The 16,819-nt window shown below is 36.8% G+C and overlaps 1 long non-coding RNA gene and 6 other non-coding genes across 8 annotated transcripts; all 7 read left to right on the top strand.

Moving 5' to 3' along the window:
- The first annotated feature begins 1,122 nt into the window (after nt 1-1,122).
- On the top strand, nt 1,123-1,192 carry LOC143858346 (small nucleolar RNA Z267). The gene has a single exon (XR_013238922.1). It is a non-coding gene; the product is annotated as a small nucleolar RNA Z267 (small nucleolar RNA).
- A 1,032-nt stretch (nt 1,193-2,224) lies between these two features.
- LOC143858347 (small nucleolar RNA Z267) lies at nt 2,225-2,293 on the top strand. Its single transcript, XR_013238923.1, has one exon. It is a non-coding gene; the product is annotated as a small nucleolar RNA Z267 (small nucleolar RNA).
- A 331-nt stretch (nt 2,294-2,624) lies between these two features.
- LOC143858350 (small nucleolar RNA R44/J54/Z268 family) lies at nt 2,625-2,708 on the top strand. The gene has a single exon (XR_013238926.1). It is a non-coding gene; the product is annotated as a small nucleolar RNA R44/J54/Z268 family (small nucleolar RNA).
- A 358-nt stretch (nt 2,709-3,066) lies between these two features.
- Nucleotides 3,067-3,150, top strand: LOC143858351 (small nucleolar RNA R44/J54/Z268 family). The gene has a single exon (XR_013238927.1). It is a non-coding gene; the product is annotated as a small nucleolar RNA R44/J54/Z268 family (small nucleolar RNA).
- Nucleotides 3,151-3,348: 198 nt separating this feature from the next.
- Nucleotides 3,349-3,432, top strand: LOC143858349 (small nucleolar RNA R44/J54/Z268 family). Its single transcript, XR_013238925.1, has one exon. It is a non-coding gene; the product is annotated as a small nucleolar RNA R44/J54/Z268 family (small nucleolar RNA).
- A 461-nt stretch (nt 3,433-3,893) lies between these two features.
- Nucleotides 3,894-3,977, top strand: LOC143858348 (small nucleolar RNA R44/J54/Z268 family). Its single transcript, XR_013238924.1, has one exon. It is a non-coding gene; the product is annotated as a small nucleolar RNA R44/J54/Z268 family (small nucleolar RNA).
- Nucleotides 3,978-14,655: 10,678 nt separating this feature from the next.
- Nucleotides 14,656-16,486, top strand: LOC143858169 (uncharacterized). Of its 2 annotated transcripts, none has more exons than XR_013238882.1 (3): nt 14,656-15,759; nt 15,851-15,900; nt 16,038-16,486. It is a non-coding gene; the product is annotated as an uncharacterized LOC143858169 (long non-coding RNA). The 2 variants fall into 2 exon arrangements; XR_013238881.1 differs by having other exon boundaries at nt 16,024-16,486.
- The last annotated feature ends 333 nt before the right edge of the window (nt 16,487-16,819 follow it).

Below are 16,819 nucleotides of genomic sequence, written 5' to 3'. Positions count from 1 at the left end.
AATTGGCCCAGCAAATCCCTATTTAGGCTGTGGCCCATCTAATGGACGGTTTGGATCATCTTATGGTGCGGGCCATACCGTACTTTTTTTAAATAAATGTGAGGAGTGCGATCATCAAAATACGGTAGTGGGTGATATCATTGATTCATTTCCCTTTTCAAATTCAAAAGCTGAAAAACGATTGCAAGTCAGGGGTGCATTTTCCAAAATAAGGGGATGTGAATATTTTCTCCCTTTGCCCTAATGTTGCCCTAATCTTTCATGTACAGGCACTTGTATAAGAGCCCAATCAGCCTCTCAAAGAAACCCCAAACCCTAGCTTTCATTCTCTCTGTCTATATTTTACTCCTTTTATTGGTCCTAATTTTTCTGGTTCGTCATCTGCTTATTTTCTATTCACTCTTGGTAATCTCTTCTAATAACTTCTTCATAGTTAGATTGTCATATGTTTTTTTGAATGATGAGTTAAGGGTTTTTTGTTTGAAATGGTTGATGGGGTAAGGTTAGACTTTGTCTTCCTTAAAAAAAAAAAAACATTGATTTCTTCTCAGAAAAACCCATTTGTACCCTTTTAATGGTAGATTGATCTGGGTTTTCATTGGGTTGCTAGAATAGCCAGTTTTACTATGCATATGATGGGCTTAAATACTCTCTGGCTTTTTGAAAAAACCATTTTTTTCACTATTTTAATGGTACATGGATCTGGGTTTTCATAGGGTTTCTTGAAAAGGCTAGTTTTACTATTTATATGATGGGTTTAAATACTCTATCTTCTTGAAAAAGCATTGCTTCCTTCCCAGAAAAACCCATTTTTTACCCTTTTTATGGTACATTAATCTGGGTTTTCATAGGGTTTCATAAAAATTCCAGTTCTACTATGCATATGATGGGTTTAAGTACTTTGTTTCCTTCCCAGGAAAGCCCATTTCTTACCCTTTTAATGGTACATAGATCTGGGTTTTCATAAGGTTTCTTGAAAAGCCAATTTTACTAAGTCATATGATGGTTTTAAATACCGTGGCTTCTTGAAAAAACATTGCTTTCTGAAAAACACAAATTTTTTTACTATTTTAATGGTACATGTATCTGGGTTTTCATGGGGTTGCTGGAAAAGCCAGTTTTACTATGCCTATGATGGGTTTAAATATACTTTGAAGAATTACCATGAAAACAAATTGATCTGAGGCATTTGGCTTTTGCACCTTACTTTAACATTTAGCTTTTTTAGGTTTGTTTGATTGTTTTCATTTACAGTTTCATTTGGTTGTTGTTGGTGATATATTTATTTGAGTTCTCCTATAGAAAGTGATTTTAGCCATATTGCTAGCTGTTTCTTACATTTTTATAGATACATGGACTTTATAAACCAGGATTTTACAATCTAAAACTTGGACTTCATAAGCTAAAACTTGGATTTTATAATCCAGGATTGTAAAATCCAGGTTTTAGCGAATAAGATCCTTGTTTTAGCGTATAAAATCTAGGCTTTAGCATATAAAATTCAGGTTTTAGCTTGTAAAATACAAGATTTTACAATTCTGGATTATAAAATCCATGTATCCAAATGGCCCCTTTGTGTTGGCTTACTTAATTCAGTAGTTTGTGTTAAGTGTTGAGCTAAAAAACTTAATTAGCCAATCTTGAAAATCGATCGATCCTTTGAAAATTAGAAAGCATTACGGAGTAATCGAGTAATCTATAAGTACTTGAAACTGACTTGGTCTTGGAAATTTCTTTGATGCAGAAAATGAACCTTTTAGGTTAATGACTATGTAGTACCGCTGAATAATTCACTGTTAGATTCTGCACAATTGATTTTTCTGCTTTTTATGTACACGGGCTCGGACGGATCTGATCTTGAATTTAGTTATTTTGTTGGTGTGGATTTGGTCTTGGGAGTCTCTCTGATGTAAAAAATGAACTTTTTAGGTTAATGATTATGTAGATCCGATGCATAATTCCTTGCTTAGGTTCTGCACAATTGATTTTTTTTTCTCCTTTTTATGTATGTGGGCACTGATCTTGAATTTGGTTCTTTTGTTTTGGCTCATTTGCTTTTATATATTTGTTGTACGTTGGTTATGTTATATTGCACCTATGACCTAATTACATTTCTAATATTTTTATCTGTAAAATTATAATTGAATTGGGTTGGTAATTGCTTTAGATTATGAATTCTGTTTTGATGAGCCCCTTCCATTAGGAGCTCCACAATTGAATTCTTCAATTGCCTATGATGGGTTTAAATATACTTTGAGTGTACACTATGAACGAAATTGCTCTGAGGCATTTGCTCTCTTTTCATTTTCATTTTCATTTTCCATTTATTTTATTTTATTTTATTTTATTTTGAATGGCTTTCATTTTATTTTCATTTTCTATTTATCTTTGAGAGATTTCTTTTCCTTGTTGGGATTGGGCCCTTGATTTGGATTAATGTCCTCTGAAGCTTTTGTAATCCAGTCATCAATTTTAAGGTTGCGTTTTGGTGTACGTTCAGATGTCAAATTGGGTGCAATTTGGTTCTGCAGTCTACACATCAACTGCCACCTCAGTGTACATTCAAATGTCACCCTCAAACATTTAAGCATTTTTTGGATTTATTTTATTTGTGGGTTTTTGTTCGTGCAAGTGATGATAAAATAGACAGGGACATCCGCACTCCTCTGGAGGATGATGACTCGTCTTGGGAATCTCTCTGATGCATATACCCAGTAGTCTTGTATTGAATCCTGGTGATTTATTATGAATGCAACTTTTCTCAAAGCAAATCTCGTTAATTGGTTTGTATTTTGGGGATTTTCTGTCAAATTCTGCATTACATGGAGTTTAAATGTGTTATTATACACTGCCTTCTGAAGCTTGTCATTCAATTATCATTTGTAAAAGTGTGTTTTGGCATACGCCAAGATCTCAAATTGGTAGTTAAATTTAGGCCTGCAGTCTACACATTAACTGCAATCTCAAATGACCTCAATTGCAACCTGAGTTTACATTCTAATGGCACCCTTCACCATTTATGCATTTTGACGGATTTATGATTCTTCTATTTTGTGGGTTTTTGTTTGTGCAAGTGATGATAAAATAGACAGGGACATCCGCACTCCTCTGGAGGATGAGGACTCGTCTTGGGAATCTCTCTGATGCATATACCCAACCTTGCATTGTAGCCTTTTGATTTATTATGAATGTATCTTTTCCTCATCCAAACCCTTTTGTCAATTATGTTTACATTAACTGCAATCTAAAATGACCTCAATTGTAACCTGACTTTACACTCTAATGGCACCCTTCACCATTTATGCATTTTGATGGATTTATGATTCTTCTATTTTGTGGGTTTTTGTTTGTGCAAGTGATGATAAAATAGACAGGGACATCCGCACTCCTCTGGATGATGATGACTCGTCTTGGGAATCTCTCTGATGCATATACCCAATCTTGCATTGTAGCCTTTTGATTTATTGTGAATGTATCTTTTCCTCATCCAAACCCTTTTGTTAATTATGTTTTCGTCTCAAAGCAAATCTTGTTAGTTGGTTTATATTTTGAGGATTTTCTGTTAATCTGGAAAAATCTGATTTTATTGTTGTTTTCTGGAACTTAAAAAAAAAATAAAAATTGTTGTGTACTGGAAAATTCTGTATTGCCTTGAAGTTTAAATGTGTTTTTTCACACTGCCCTCTTAAACGTTTGTAATCCAATGATCATTTCAATAGTGCGTTTTGATATAGGCCCAGATCTCAATTTGGGCAATTTGGGGCTACAGTCTACACTTAACTGCATTCTAAATGACCTCAATTGCCACCTCAGTGAGTGTACATTCAAATGTCATCCTCAACCATTTAGGCACTTTGATGGATTCATGATTTTTCTATTAGTGGGATTTTGTTTGTGCAAGTGATGAAAAAATAGACAGGGACATCCGCACTCCTCTGGAGGATGATGACTCGTCTTGGGAATCTCTCTGATGCATATACCCAGTCTTGCATTGTTTTCCTGTTGATTTATTATGGATGCATATTTTCCTTATCCAAACCCTTTTGTTAATTATGTTTTCATCTCAAAGCAAATCTCGTTAGTCGGTTTATATTTTGAGGATTTTTTGTTAATCTAAAATCTGATTTTATTATTGTTTTTCTGTCATTACATGGAGTTTAAGTGCGTTCTTTTACATTGTCATTTCTGAGTTTTCGTTGTTCTTTTCCTTGCCCATGTTACCCTTTTGTTCTGTTTATTTTATTTTTTTCTATGCTCTTTGTTCCTACCCTATGTTATTACTGCCTTCTTTCATTTTTTAGTTTTTCCTATAGTTTCACTGAACTTGTTTGGCATCTTTTCCTTGCCCATTATCATACTTTTCTAGGCCTAAATGTTTGATTTTAACCGTGTCTTTAAAGAAATCTGCCGATGATGGATCATATACACGTAGTATCTGATGAATGATGAGTCACATTTTTTGTCCCTACCACCGAGGTAGTAGCTTTTACTGTAACAATTTTTCACGACTAGCACCTTATTCTTATTTTTTTTTTCAGTATACTATAATCTGAACAAATATGACTGATGCTGTAAGGAATTTATTTAAGTTGGTCAGGAAATAGATTTACATTTTCTACCAAGGCGGGGTAACTACCACCTTAATTGTCATGCTGTTTTTAACATCCCTTGCATTAGAATTCCATATGGAAAGTGAGAGCATTAAATCACAGATTCTGGTTATCAGCATGGTGTTACATTCCCCCAATTGTTCTGTTTTATTTAATGTTCTTGTAACTCTTTGTCATGGTTTTGATCTTGATATCAAGATAGGGTGGTCATGGCTAATCATCTTTTATTGGGTTGCTTTTGTGCTTTGCTATTTTGGCCTTGTGATGGTTTATAAGAATTTTTTTTTGAATTGTGCTGTTTGTGATAGCCTAACAATGGTAGGGCTACAATAGCATCCATGTAAGTGACTCTTGTAGAATGAAGGCGTGTATAAAATGGATGTTTTGGTCATGGTCTGGCATGTATTTACAAAAAGAGATTTTTTTTATGGCTACTATTTTTTATTGCCACTCTTTTCATTTGTATCAGTTCTATCTTGGTTAGTCTGTTCAAATCAATGTCTGAAAAGGCCAACTGGGTCCTCAAAATCTTTCTTTTTTTGTCAAGAGTCTCTAACCAACATATGGTGATGGCTATAACCAAAAAGGTTACTGATTGCTTCAGGAACCTGGTAAGCAGACGGGGGAATTAGCTTAAAAACTCTAAAATTTTATTGTTTTTAAATTATTAATTTTTTGTAATGACAGTTGGTCTCCAGACCTTCGTTGAGCACTTAAACTATTAAAGTAATTTCTATTCTTAAATGGGTCTTCTGAGTTCATCTGAAGAAAATAAGACAACCATAAGGTGAGGTCAGTTTATTGTCTACTTTTTATGGGTCTGTTAACCAAAATGACTACTGATTGCTTCATAAACCTGGTAAGCAGACGACGGAATCAGTTTCAAACTGTAAAGTTTTATTGTTCATAATTTTTTTTTTTTTTGAGTGATAGTTTTTAAGTTTATAGACCTTTGTTCAGTACTTAAAACTGATAATTTCTGATCTCAGATGGGTCTTCTGAGTTCATCTCAATAAAATGAGACAGTCAGAAGGTGAGGTTGGTTTATTGTTTACTTTTCTCTCTGTGCTCAGAGTTATTCCTTTGTTAATGTTAGCCTAATGATTACCAATTTATTTTAAAAAAATGGTAAGCCTGATGATTGTTTTACAAGAACGGAGATTTGAAAGGTGCTCTTTGTAGAAGCCTGCCTAACTAGGATTTGGCTCCAAAAGCATCCATGAAAATGACTGTTTAGGAGATGAAGGCTTGTCATTCCAGGCCATAAACTTGATTTTGGCCTAATTTTCTTTGTATTTGTAAAATCTTTTAGATCCTTTGGTCAACGAATTGGTTTCTAACCCCAACGGTTTTCAAGAGCGTGGTAGGTTTGGATCAAATCCACCCCAGGCCCTTCACTTATATAGTCTAATTTTATTCATTTTCAGCACATTTTGACTACTTTGTGATATTGCTTTCAAACAAAACATGACTGAGGAGCAACAGCTGAAAGATGGAAGAAAAAATTGCAGTTTTACTTGTATCTTTTGTTTAACTATCTTCTAGTATATTGATGCAGTTGTTTTCATTGAGATGATCAGGTTGGTGATGTGAAATAGTTTTCTTATTAAATTTATACATTTGTCAACTTAAATTTAATGTTTACTACCTTTGGATGCCTAGAGGATTTTGATTTGGAATTCTCACATTTGCAGCCCTTTTTGCATTGACATTTCGATCCCGGCCAAATCCTTGAATTTTCAATTCAGTGATTCAGCGACTGACAGTGAAAAAATACAGATTTCCAAATAAGCTGTGGAAATAAGAAATTTGAAATCCACAGATCTTGGAGTTTCCTTCACCCTCTTGGGTCCTCAACCTCTCTCCTGCATCAGGAATTACCCGCTTCCCTCTCTATCTCCCTCAACATGAGCTTTTGTACTGAGAAATCAATTCCAAATCCAAATACAAAACCTGAGGTATCCAAATGAGGTTTTTGGCTGTAAAGATTTGATGTTTACTACTTTCTTTTAAATCAATCACTCTATTAACAGTAAAAACACAGCTGAACTTTAAAAACTCGACACAAGAAACTATACCTGGTTGGGTCAGGATTATGAATCAGGTCTTCCCATAAATACCCGACCCAACCTGTGATAATTTGGGTTTTCCCAAAAAGAACAGACCCAACTCGAGATAATTTCTCGGTAGGGTAGGATTTGGGTTATAAATCTCAGGTTTTCCCATAAATACTCGACATAACCTGTGATAATTTGGGTTTTCACATAAAGAACAGACCCAACTCGAGATAATTTCTCTGTTGGGTAGGATTATGGAAAGCCCGACTTGAGTTACAACCCTATCCGGCTTCATGCCCGCCTTTGTAATTTGTGACAAATAACAGCCAATCATCACTCCCAGCACGGGACTGAATTACGGAAAGGGGGGTTTCGCGACTGCTCTCTAACAACTAATGTAACTAAAACCTCCGAATGGAGTATTCCTTCTAGCAGTGAAGTGAGGTACTCCGGGAGAGGGACCGAACTGAATGACTATAGGGAATTGGCTTCACATGTGTTTGGCCATGGGAAGGGGAGAGCCGGAGAGGTGAGGCGAGCCCCTTATCCCTTTCTTTCCGTGCTGCCATGAGCATAGCGAATGGCGTAAGGCAAGGATTCATCTTCTAGTCTCGTTTGGTTTCGAGAGCCACGCCCTCCCCATTGCAGAAGTTAGACCAAGATGGCCCAACGTATCCAAATTCTAAGATGGCCCAATGTATCCAAATGATCTGAACGTCCGATGGACCCAAAATTATTTTAGATTGTGAAGCAGATGCAGCCACTAAATCTGATGGAGAGTACAAAAACGGTGAGTACCTATAGTTAATTCCATAATATTTGAAGAACAGTGATAAATAGACCTCCTAATATCTCTCTCAAAGCACTGCCCTATATGGGGTCAGCTTAAGATAGTCGTTGTAAGATGTATGGTGACTAAAAACTTATAATGAAGGAACTTAGAAAGTAAGATTGGAAAGAGATCTGAACAGATCGTGACCAAGCCATAGGTGGATCCAACTCCCTTAGTAAGATCAGCACTCCAAAAGGTATAATACTGATAAGAGATCTGAACATATAATTATCAACCCATAGGTGCATCCTAACCGTAAGTGCATCCATTGACACCCCCTAATCAAGATGTTCTCAATGGCCCTTATGTTTCTTATCTCGCTTTTAGATTCGTATGGTAACTTGGTGACAACTGTATTGTGTGGTAAGGATAAATTGTAGTTAGGGGAGGTCATAGCGTCGCTCTTATCTAATGAGCTGTGTAAGAATTATGTTCTTGATTAGAGTAAGCGCATTGGTTAGTTGTTCATAATCAAGGTTGCTTGGCAGGGTACTAAGAACAGGCACATCAAGAACCAGGGTCATGGAAAGTGCGTGTAATGTTATTGTTGCGAGAAATAAGGTCATATCATGCAGGATTGTTCAAAACGAAGAGACAAGTAGTCAAGGGGGCTACAAATATGGGGGTGGTAGTAATGGATGAGCAGAGCAAAATGTTTGGATATGTTCTTATAGTTTCCCCACATAACCACACTTCTCATAATGAGTAGATTGTATATTCAAGTTGCTCTGTTCATGCATATAGCAAGAGATTAGTTTGATACGTTCCATAAGAGCAGGTGTAATGCCTTGGCATCACGGGAATTATGATACTGAAGATCAAAAAATTCGATGAAGTGGTTCGTACCTTGGGTGGTGTAACGTATGTCCCAAAGATACAAAAGAATCTAGTGCCTAATGGCAGTTCGACTCAAGTGTTGCAAGTATTTAGTTGTAGGTAGACCTATAAAGATTATGCAGTTGTATGGTTTTGATGAAAAGGGAGAACTGTGGTGGACTGTAACTTCTTGTTGGAGACATGATGACTGTTGTCCATAAGATCTCAATGGATGGTTGAAAACTGCGCACATATTACAAGTACTTGAGTAGGGTCTCTTTTGGCAACTGATGTAAAGACTCGCTTTGCTAGCTTCTATGGTACAAACAGTTTTGAGATGTTAATAGCACCTGCAAGGGAGATGACAGATCAAGATCCATCTTCAAGATTGACTAGGTGAGTCATCCGGTTGGCCACTACATATAGGGCTGCAACTCGGGTCGGGCGGGTCGGGTTTTGGAGAACCCAACCCTACCCGAGAAATATCTCGGGTCGGGTTTTTTTTCGGAAAACCCACGATTCTCAAACCCGGCCCTACCCATGATAAATCTCGGGTCGGGTCAGGTGGGGTTTTTTCACGTTGACGCAATTTTTTAAGAAAAATTCTTGTTTGGCAAGGGAACTCAGCTCATAGAAGCAGAAATTACACTCACATTACACTTGAATCAAACAATGATGTAATTACACTCACATTACACTTGAATCAAACAATGCTGTAATCCAACAATGTTGTAATTACAATCAAACAATGCTGAATCAAACACTTGAATCAACTCAACTCATAGAAGCAGAAATTACACTCACACGCAATAACAGTGGGTGCGTGGGTTTTCACTTTTAACTTTTAACTAACAATAGAAAAAAAAGTACATACTATAACTTATGTAACTCGGGTTGGGTCGGGTCGGGCCCCTTCAAACCCGGCTCGACCCGATATTCATGCGGGCTTTTGAATGCTCGACCCGGCTCCACCCGAAACCCATGAAACCTGAACCCAATCCAGGCTATTTTCGGGTCGGGTCGATGCGGGTAGGGTAAAACCCGGCTCGAGTTGCAGCCCTAGCTACATATATGCATTAGCTGTGTTGATCAAGTCAGGTAGAGTCAGATTCCAAATGATTCGATGATGTGTAGCTGGTACTTAAGTAGTACAATGGTGTCTTGTGGCGCCAACGGATAGATGATGTCTACAGAAAATTTTCAAGTAATTGGGGAACAAGCCAAGGTGGAGATTATTGGGAGTTGCCTTGTTTTCCACTACCAATATTCCCTAATCAGGGAGCCAAATTTAGAAAGGTAGGGAGTCTTTTTAGATTTTTTGAAAAACCTATGATATAAAGGGTTTGAACACACCTACGACAAAGAGGAGGACATGAAAATGTGGCGGTTAAGAGGAGACCAAAGGAGTACAGGCCAAGAAGAAGAGGTTCTTGTTCTTTATGGGGGTGTGAGAAGAGTGAGGAAATAGAATTTGTTGGTTCTTTTTGTGTGAGAAAGAGAGGTGACATTCTCTCTCGGGCTGCTCTTATGCACGGTCTTGGTTGCTCGTGTACGGTCTTGATTGAGAGGACAAGGGAAGGATTGTGGTTTGTAGGCTTTGGGATAATCCATTGTCATCCTTGTAATTTTATTTTCTTGTAGTCAAAGATTGTGTTCTAGCGTGAGAACGTAGGCATATTGGCTAAACCACGTGAAGTATCAGTATCTGCATCTTGTGGTTTGTTTATTTCTACTATTCAATTTCTTTGCACAATTAGATTGGATTTTGTTCGTCGGATTTCTAAACAGCCGAACTTCTGGTCGCTGGTTAGATCAAAGATTGGATCACATACCACATGGTAGGAGCGTGGCTAAGAGAGGGCCCTGTTTGGATTGCGGGAATTTTCTGATGTTTGGAAAGGAAAATAATTTCTTGAATTTTCTACTTTTATTACACAAGAAAAGAGAACTTAAGTCTTGAACCAACCCAATTCAATTTGTATTTACAGGGACCTTCTATGATGATATTCTTCTAATTAATCATAATTATATTATTTCCCTCTAAATTGTGGAAAGAAAAAAATTTCTTGGGAATTTTTTTTTCCATCAGAAATGTTTTTCTTGCAATCCAAACTGGGGCCATGGACCATTGTTTTAGCATTTTCTTTTTACATTAAAGGCCAAGATCAGCCAGCACCTGAAGACTGCAGAGACCACATGTAAGCCCCAACCAAGTCCTGCCATGCCAACATTCATGTGGTCTTACAAGTGAGCCCCACAGTCCGCCCAATATGGGAGTTGGGTCCACAAAGCCCATTGAAAATTGAACAACTCTGTTCAATGCCCTCTTCAATGTAGGGTTGGAAATGTAGGGTCTATTAAAAGCATCTGGTTTTTCTACACCATTTGCACAAGTTGCTTAAGAATTTAATGAAATTCACCTAATAGTGTATGACTATGCTTATGAAGAAATAACTGTGGGAACTGAGAGAACCCTCTTTTACATCACCCTACATTTATGGCCTTTCAACCCTTCTTAAGTTGCATCACGCACTCTTGGAATTTTCCACAATTCAGATCCATTTTTTTGTCCTATGAAGTAATGGGTTCAGAAGTGACAGACTCAGTCGTCAATGTCAGCTCTGTTTGGTTGCCAGGTTTTTTTTTTCGGTTCCTGGGATTTATGTGGGAGAAAAAAAAGAGTCCTACAGGTATCCCGGCAAAATAAAAATCCCATGTTTGGTTGACCGGACTATGATGGGAAAAAAAAAAACTTTTCTTGGTTGCTTGAACTGTTGGGAAGAAAAAAAATCTTCTCAAGCTGTACTAGTAAGGTCAAAGTTATAGCGAAATAATACACCGATAACACTATTCAAACTGCCATATAGGAGAGTTTCGAGGATTCGAAACAGTTGAAATTAAGAGAAGATTAACATACTCTTCAATTTTATCGAGGATCGTCACATATTAGTGAGAGTTTTTAAATATTTGCATGGTAAGTAATTGTCTATGATTCCTAGTGATATTCTCTATGGTGTATCTTGCCAACAATACTATAAACTGCTCTTATTTAGACAATGTTATGATACCCTTCACGACTTAGCAATTGTACATGCTTTTATACTAAATAATTTTGATCATTGTGTATATGATAGCTAGGAACATTGGGAGTGCATTTATCATTTTGAGATTGTAGTTGATGATATTTTATTAACGAGTAATGATATCACAACAAGAAAAAACTTTTAGCAACGGATATATAGACCGTACCCACATAAATCCGGTGCAAAAAAAGATTTTAGCAATGAAAAAATAGTGAGAGACTTTTACAGGTATATAATATGGGATTTGCTAGGGTTCATCGCGAAAGGCATTTCACTGCTGGTTTGTCGCATGTCAGACCAAAACTTAAATTTCTTTTAGTGTGTATGAATCTAGTTTATGAAATTAAAGATTAGCTTAAGTAACCATGGCACTGCACATTGCATAGCAGTGAAACGCATAATGCATTATATATGAGGAATCAATCAATATAAAATTTTGGGAAATGTTATTAGCACTACTGTATTTTGATGAGGGCACTCCTCACTTTATTGGCCTGCACCATAGGATGATCCAAACCGTCCATTAGATGGGCCATAGCCTAAATAGGTTGTCCCCAAAAATCATTTCCATAGGTTGATCCTAACCCTCCAATCTTTATACAGAACAATATTAGGGAATTTTTTAGGCAATTTCGCAGAAAGTCATTTCGCGGCTTACTTTTGCATAAGAGAAGAGGACTTATATAACCTTTTGTACAAGCTTGGAAAAGAGAAAATACATGAATTGCCCAAATACATAAGACTAATCTAAAAATAAAGATAAATATCACAACCAAGATATATTATGAGTAACATATAAGCCAAAATTATTGAACAAATGTAAGTTGTAGAATCTTTACCAAAAATTAGATTGGAGAATGGGTTGTTTATTTCACATGGGGTGTTTGCACTTGTTCAAGCATCCTTAGACAATTGCATAGAGATAGACTGGAGAGGGCAAATTTGAGAAGAAAAGGTTTAAGATAGGGGGGAAGTAAATCACTAATCCATCAGTTTTTATTTTAAGCTACTGAGTTAGTTGTTGAATGCCTGGTCATAATTTTAAACAGGCCATTTAGGTGTGGACGTATCAAAATGAGAGGGCTTTCTATCTTTTCTTTTCATTTGTAGTAAATGAGGTGGTTTGTTTGTAGAGTAAAGTAGCCGAAAGAAAAAGGACTTTTGTACCTGAAAAGATGGCGGAAGAAAAGTAGGGTTGAGTTCAGACGACACGGAAATCTCTGCCCCCATAATAAACATCTATGCACGGAAAAATCTCTCTCTGATTTACATTGGGTACCGATATTGGCACTACCATGTTTTAATAACTGCACTAACCCACTTTGTCTTTTCATTCTCAATTAACTTCTCAAAACTAATTTCGGAATTGTGATAAGTGATAAGTGATAACCATTCAAAGCTTGGTTAAATATTAAAAGACAAGGTGGCTTAGTGCAGTTATCAAAACATGGTAGTGCGAATATCAATAGCCTTTAGATATGCCACGTGTCTGTCTCTCCAAGGAAACCCACTTAAATTTCACAAGGTCTCTCTCATTTCACACTCTTTTCCTTTATTGTGTAGCACTTTCCACAAACCTTTTCTTATACTAAAGGTTTTCTTAGATGGGGTTGGGAAAAGTTGCCATGGTCTTCGACCTTGGTTCATACTTATCATATTACAATTATATATTCTAAAAGAAGGCTTGTAGAAAGGCCTCATGCTGAAACAGGGACAATGAACATTTTTACAAGTGTTACATGGTTACAAAAACATACGCTGACAACTCAAATGGATCAAAACTATCCATATAAGTAAAAACCAATTCCCCATGAAAACAGAAAACTTAGGCTAGTTTAATTAGTTAGTCTTATAATTTGTTTTAGAAGACATAATAAAACAGTAATGAGCAAGTAGTGGATGACACCCAGTTGGGACAACTCCTAATATAAAAACCTAATCTTGTTTTAGCATTCCCAAACTAAAATCACTTAATTTATCGTATATACAAGACACCCATTTGGGAAACCCCCTAATATAAGAACCTAATCCTGTTCTTAGTTATTTATTTTTGAATTGGTGAGATTTTATTAAAAAGACGTGGCAATGACCGAGATAGTCATGGGATCATCGAGTACAAGAAAAAGAGAAAAAACTCTATAAGGACAACAGAGCTCAAGAGGGTAAGAAATCGTAAATCCCTAACGCCGATATAGTTACTGGACCCACTCCTGCCCGAGCTCGCCAGTCCACCTCACCATTCACCATCGATCTCCAGATATGATGGAAGAGAACTAAGGGCCTTTTGGATACCTCATATTTTGTATTTGGATTTGGAATTGAGTTTTGAATACAAAATGAGTAGGTTCGGCAGCTCATGTTGAGAGAGAGAGAGAGAGAGAGAGAGAGAGAGAGAGAGAGAGAGGGGGAAGGGGGTACTTCCTAGTGGAGGGGAGAGGTTGAGGAGCAAAGAGGGTGAAGGAAACTGCCAGACCTATGGATTTCCAATTACTTATTTCCACAACATATTTGGAAATCTGATTCTTTTTTCACTGTTAGTCGTTGATTTGGTAATCAAAGGATTTGATAGATCCGGATCCAAATCACTACACAAAAAGGGCTGCAAATGTGAGAAATCCAAATCAAAATCTTCTCGGCATCCAAACTGGCCCTAAGTGACCCTCCAGTCCCTCTACTCGGACGAAGATGCTTGTTCTTAGAATTCCCAAACTAAAATCACCTAATTTATCATAAACACAACAACATAATCCCTTTCTTAGAATTCCCAAACTAAAATCACCTTATTTTACATAAAGACAACTATTAATGATAAAATAAGGGAGCCAACTTGACAAAGTCTCGAGATATTGTTGCAATTGCTACTCTAAAGCTAAAATCAATTCATTAATCAATTTTATCATACTTTATCTTTATCAATACAAGATTTTGAGGACACTAATAAGAAATTCTAAGGCTAACCACTTGGGGCAAATTTCTAGGTTTGGTCTTAATGATTCAGATCAATTATAGTAAGGAAAATAATGGCATCCAAGTAAACTCTAAATAATTGATTAACACATTTTTCTAGATGCAGCCCAATCTACTCAAGAAGTATGATAAGTTCTGTCTAGTTTGTTAGTAAACGTCATAGATTATTGTATCATAACTTCGTAAGTATGATCATCTGAGGAAACATGAATTAACAAACTAAGCAATGATTGTCAGAGACACCCTAATATAGGCATAAGAAAGTCAAGAAGTAGATGGTGTCATCGGAAAAGAGGAGCTATATCCCTAGGTTTAGACTCCACATGGTTGTAGCTTTCAATGCAAAGTCAAATACAAGGCCAAGAAACCTTCAAATCACAACCCAATCCCTCCTCTTTACCCCAATGGGCAAAACCCCAAATCACACAGATCTTTGCATGCGCCTAATCCATACAAGTTGGTATCAATTATTCTTTTTTTATGGCATTCCCCCCAAGAAAATTCTTTATAAACAGAGCCCAACACCATCTCCCTTCAATCCCCATTCGCCCATTTCTCTGTCAAGAGACTCCCAAGCCAATAGAAATCTCCTTCTCCACACAGTCTTCTCTTGCATTAAAATAAAGAGGAGAGGGTTTTGTCTCTATTTTTCTGAAGGGAATAGAAAGTTTCTCCTTTGGGAATAGAGATGAGACAGCCATAGAGTGTGGGAAGATTGGGATTGGTTGGATTAACTGCATTCTAAATGATTGTGAAATGGGTGATTGGATATGAGCTTTTTTTCTATTATTCATCCAAGGTCTTACATGTGGGGAGGAGGTTGTAAGGTGCAGCCAAGGATGACTTGCCGGCAAACTTTCCTTACAAAGACTAGTTTTTAACTGTTTTTCTCTCAAACATGGGATACCCCTTTTTGTGGGTGGTGTTGGCTGATATTTTGTTTTAAGCCATGCCTAGTTAAGGGGTTACCGTGAAGAAAAAACCAAACCGGCAAGTTGTCTTTGGCTATATTTTTACCTCATTTTCTCATGCTAGACCCTTGTGATGATATATATGGTGCCATGGTGGTGATGGTAGTATGTCTTCTCTCTATAACACCATAGAATGTGTTTTCCCTTGTACCTTAGCACTTCAATCCAATGGGTTTTCCTTGTTTAGTCTTCGCTGAATTTCTACATTTTTTTTTCTCAGTTCCAGGTATGCATGATAACTAGTATACCAATACTTGTACAGTTTTCTTCCTACAACTGTTTTCATCTCTTTGTTGTCTTTGGCCAAGATTGACCATTAGCACACATCTCCATCAAATTAAAAACAGAGAAGTTGTGTTGATTTCAAGCTTTTCATTTCTAGGGAGTATTTCTCCCTTTTAATGTTAATCGTGTTGGAGAAATGTGAGTATATATTTTTCTTTTATGATATCTGTTTATGCATGATATGGGTTTTGCTTCTTATTAGAACTTTCATTCTTGCTTCAATTTGCAGGTTTTGCAAATGAAATATTCAAGGTCATTTTGTGGGTTCTTCGCCTAGAAGTAAATTATTTTCAATCACCTCACCCCTCCTTTTATCTTTTATCATCTAAAGTCTGATCTATATGCTTCTATGATTTATTACTTTCATTAGTATCATGGAGCTTACTGGTTTTCATTTCTCAGGTTTGTTCTTGCAGGTTTTCCAAGTGAAAGGATGAAGTCTTTTTTGGTGCAGTTCACCTGGAAGTCTATTTTCTTCTTGTCTTGTGGAACCAAATCTTATTTACTACACTTCCAATAGTCATTGTCATGGGTTACTATTTGTTTTTTTTCTTTTTTGAATATGTGTTTTGAGTTGGTAAATGATGAACGGACGATCTTCAACTGTATATCTAGCACAAATCTTTAGTGATCATTATCGTTGATTTGGTGGGCCACTGCAAGTCTGTTCCATTGCTGTTAGTCCTATCATCAAAGTAGTATAGTGATAAAATGAAAAGTTCCAACTGGGATTACAAAAGGGAGACACTCTCTCAACCATGCTCAGGTTTTAGAGTTTTATTTCTTATTTGTTTATTGGAGATTTTGTATGGTGAATGTGCATGTAGGGTATCGGCGGTACACTCTCTCACACTTTTAAGGTGCTTCTTCTAGATCAAATATCAAGGGTGATACTTCTGTCGTACCGCCAATACTGATCTAAATGCGCATTCACCATAGAATTTCTCTGTTTATAGAATCTCTAAGAGATAGAAGAATACAAAACCCTAACATATTAATTATGGATATTGTTGTTAACAATACATTACAGTCCTAAGTGGGAGCATGCCTAGGTATCGACTAAGTGGGGCCCAGTCTGGTATGGGAAAGCCTGGTATTGGATAGGTTTAATGGGCCTAGCCTGCTAACGTGTTCCATTGTTCACGCAGCTTTGGTATAAGAGCAATCACCACGTCAATGTTTGAGTCAACGAGTGGCT

Source organism: Tasmannia lanceolata, unplaced genomic scaffold (genome assembly GCF_043159265.1).
Source record: "Tasmannia lanceolata isolate RefF3 unplaced genomic scaffold, GAP_Taslan_0.1 ptg000025l, whole genome shotgun sequence".
Taxonomy (NCBI): domain Eukaryota; kingdom Viridiplantae; phylum Streptophyta; class Magnoliopsida; order Canellales; family Winteraceae; genus Tasmannia; species Tasmannia lanceolata.
The sequence above is the reverse complement of the archived record's forward strand: the minus strand, read 5'-3'. Positions and strand labels throughout refer to the sequence as shown.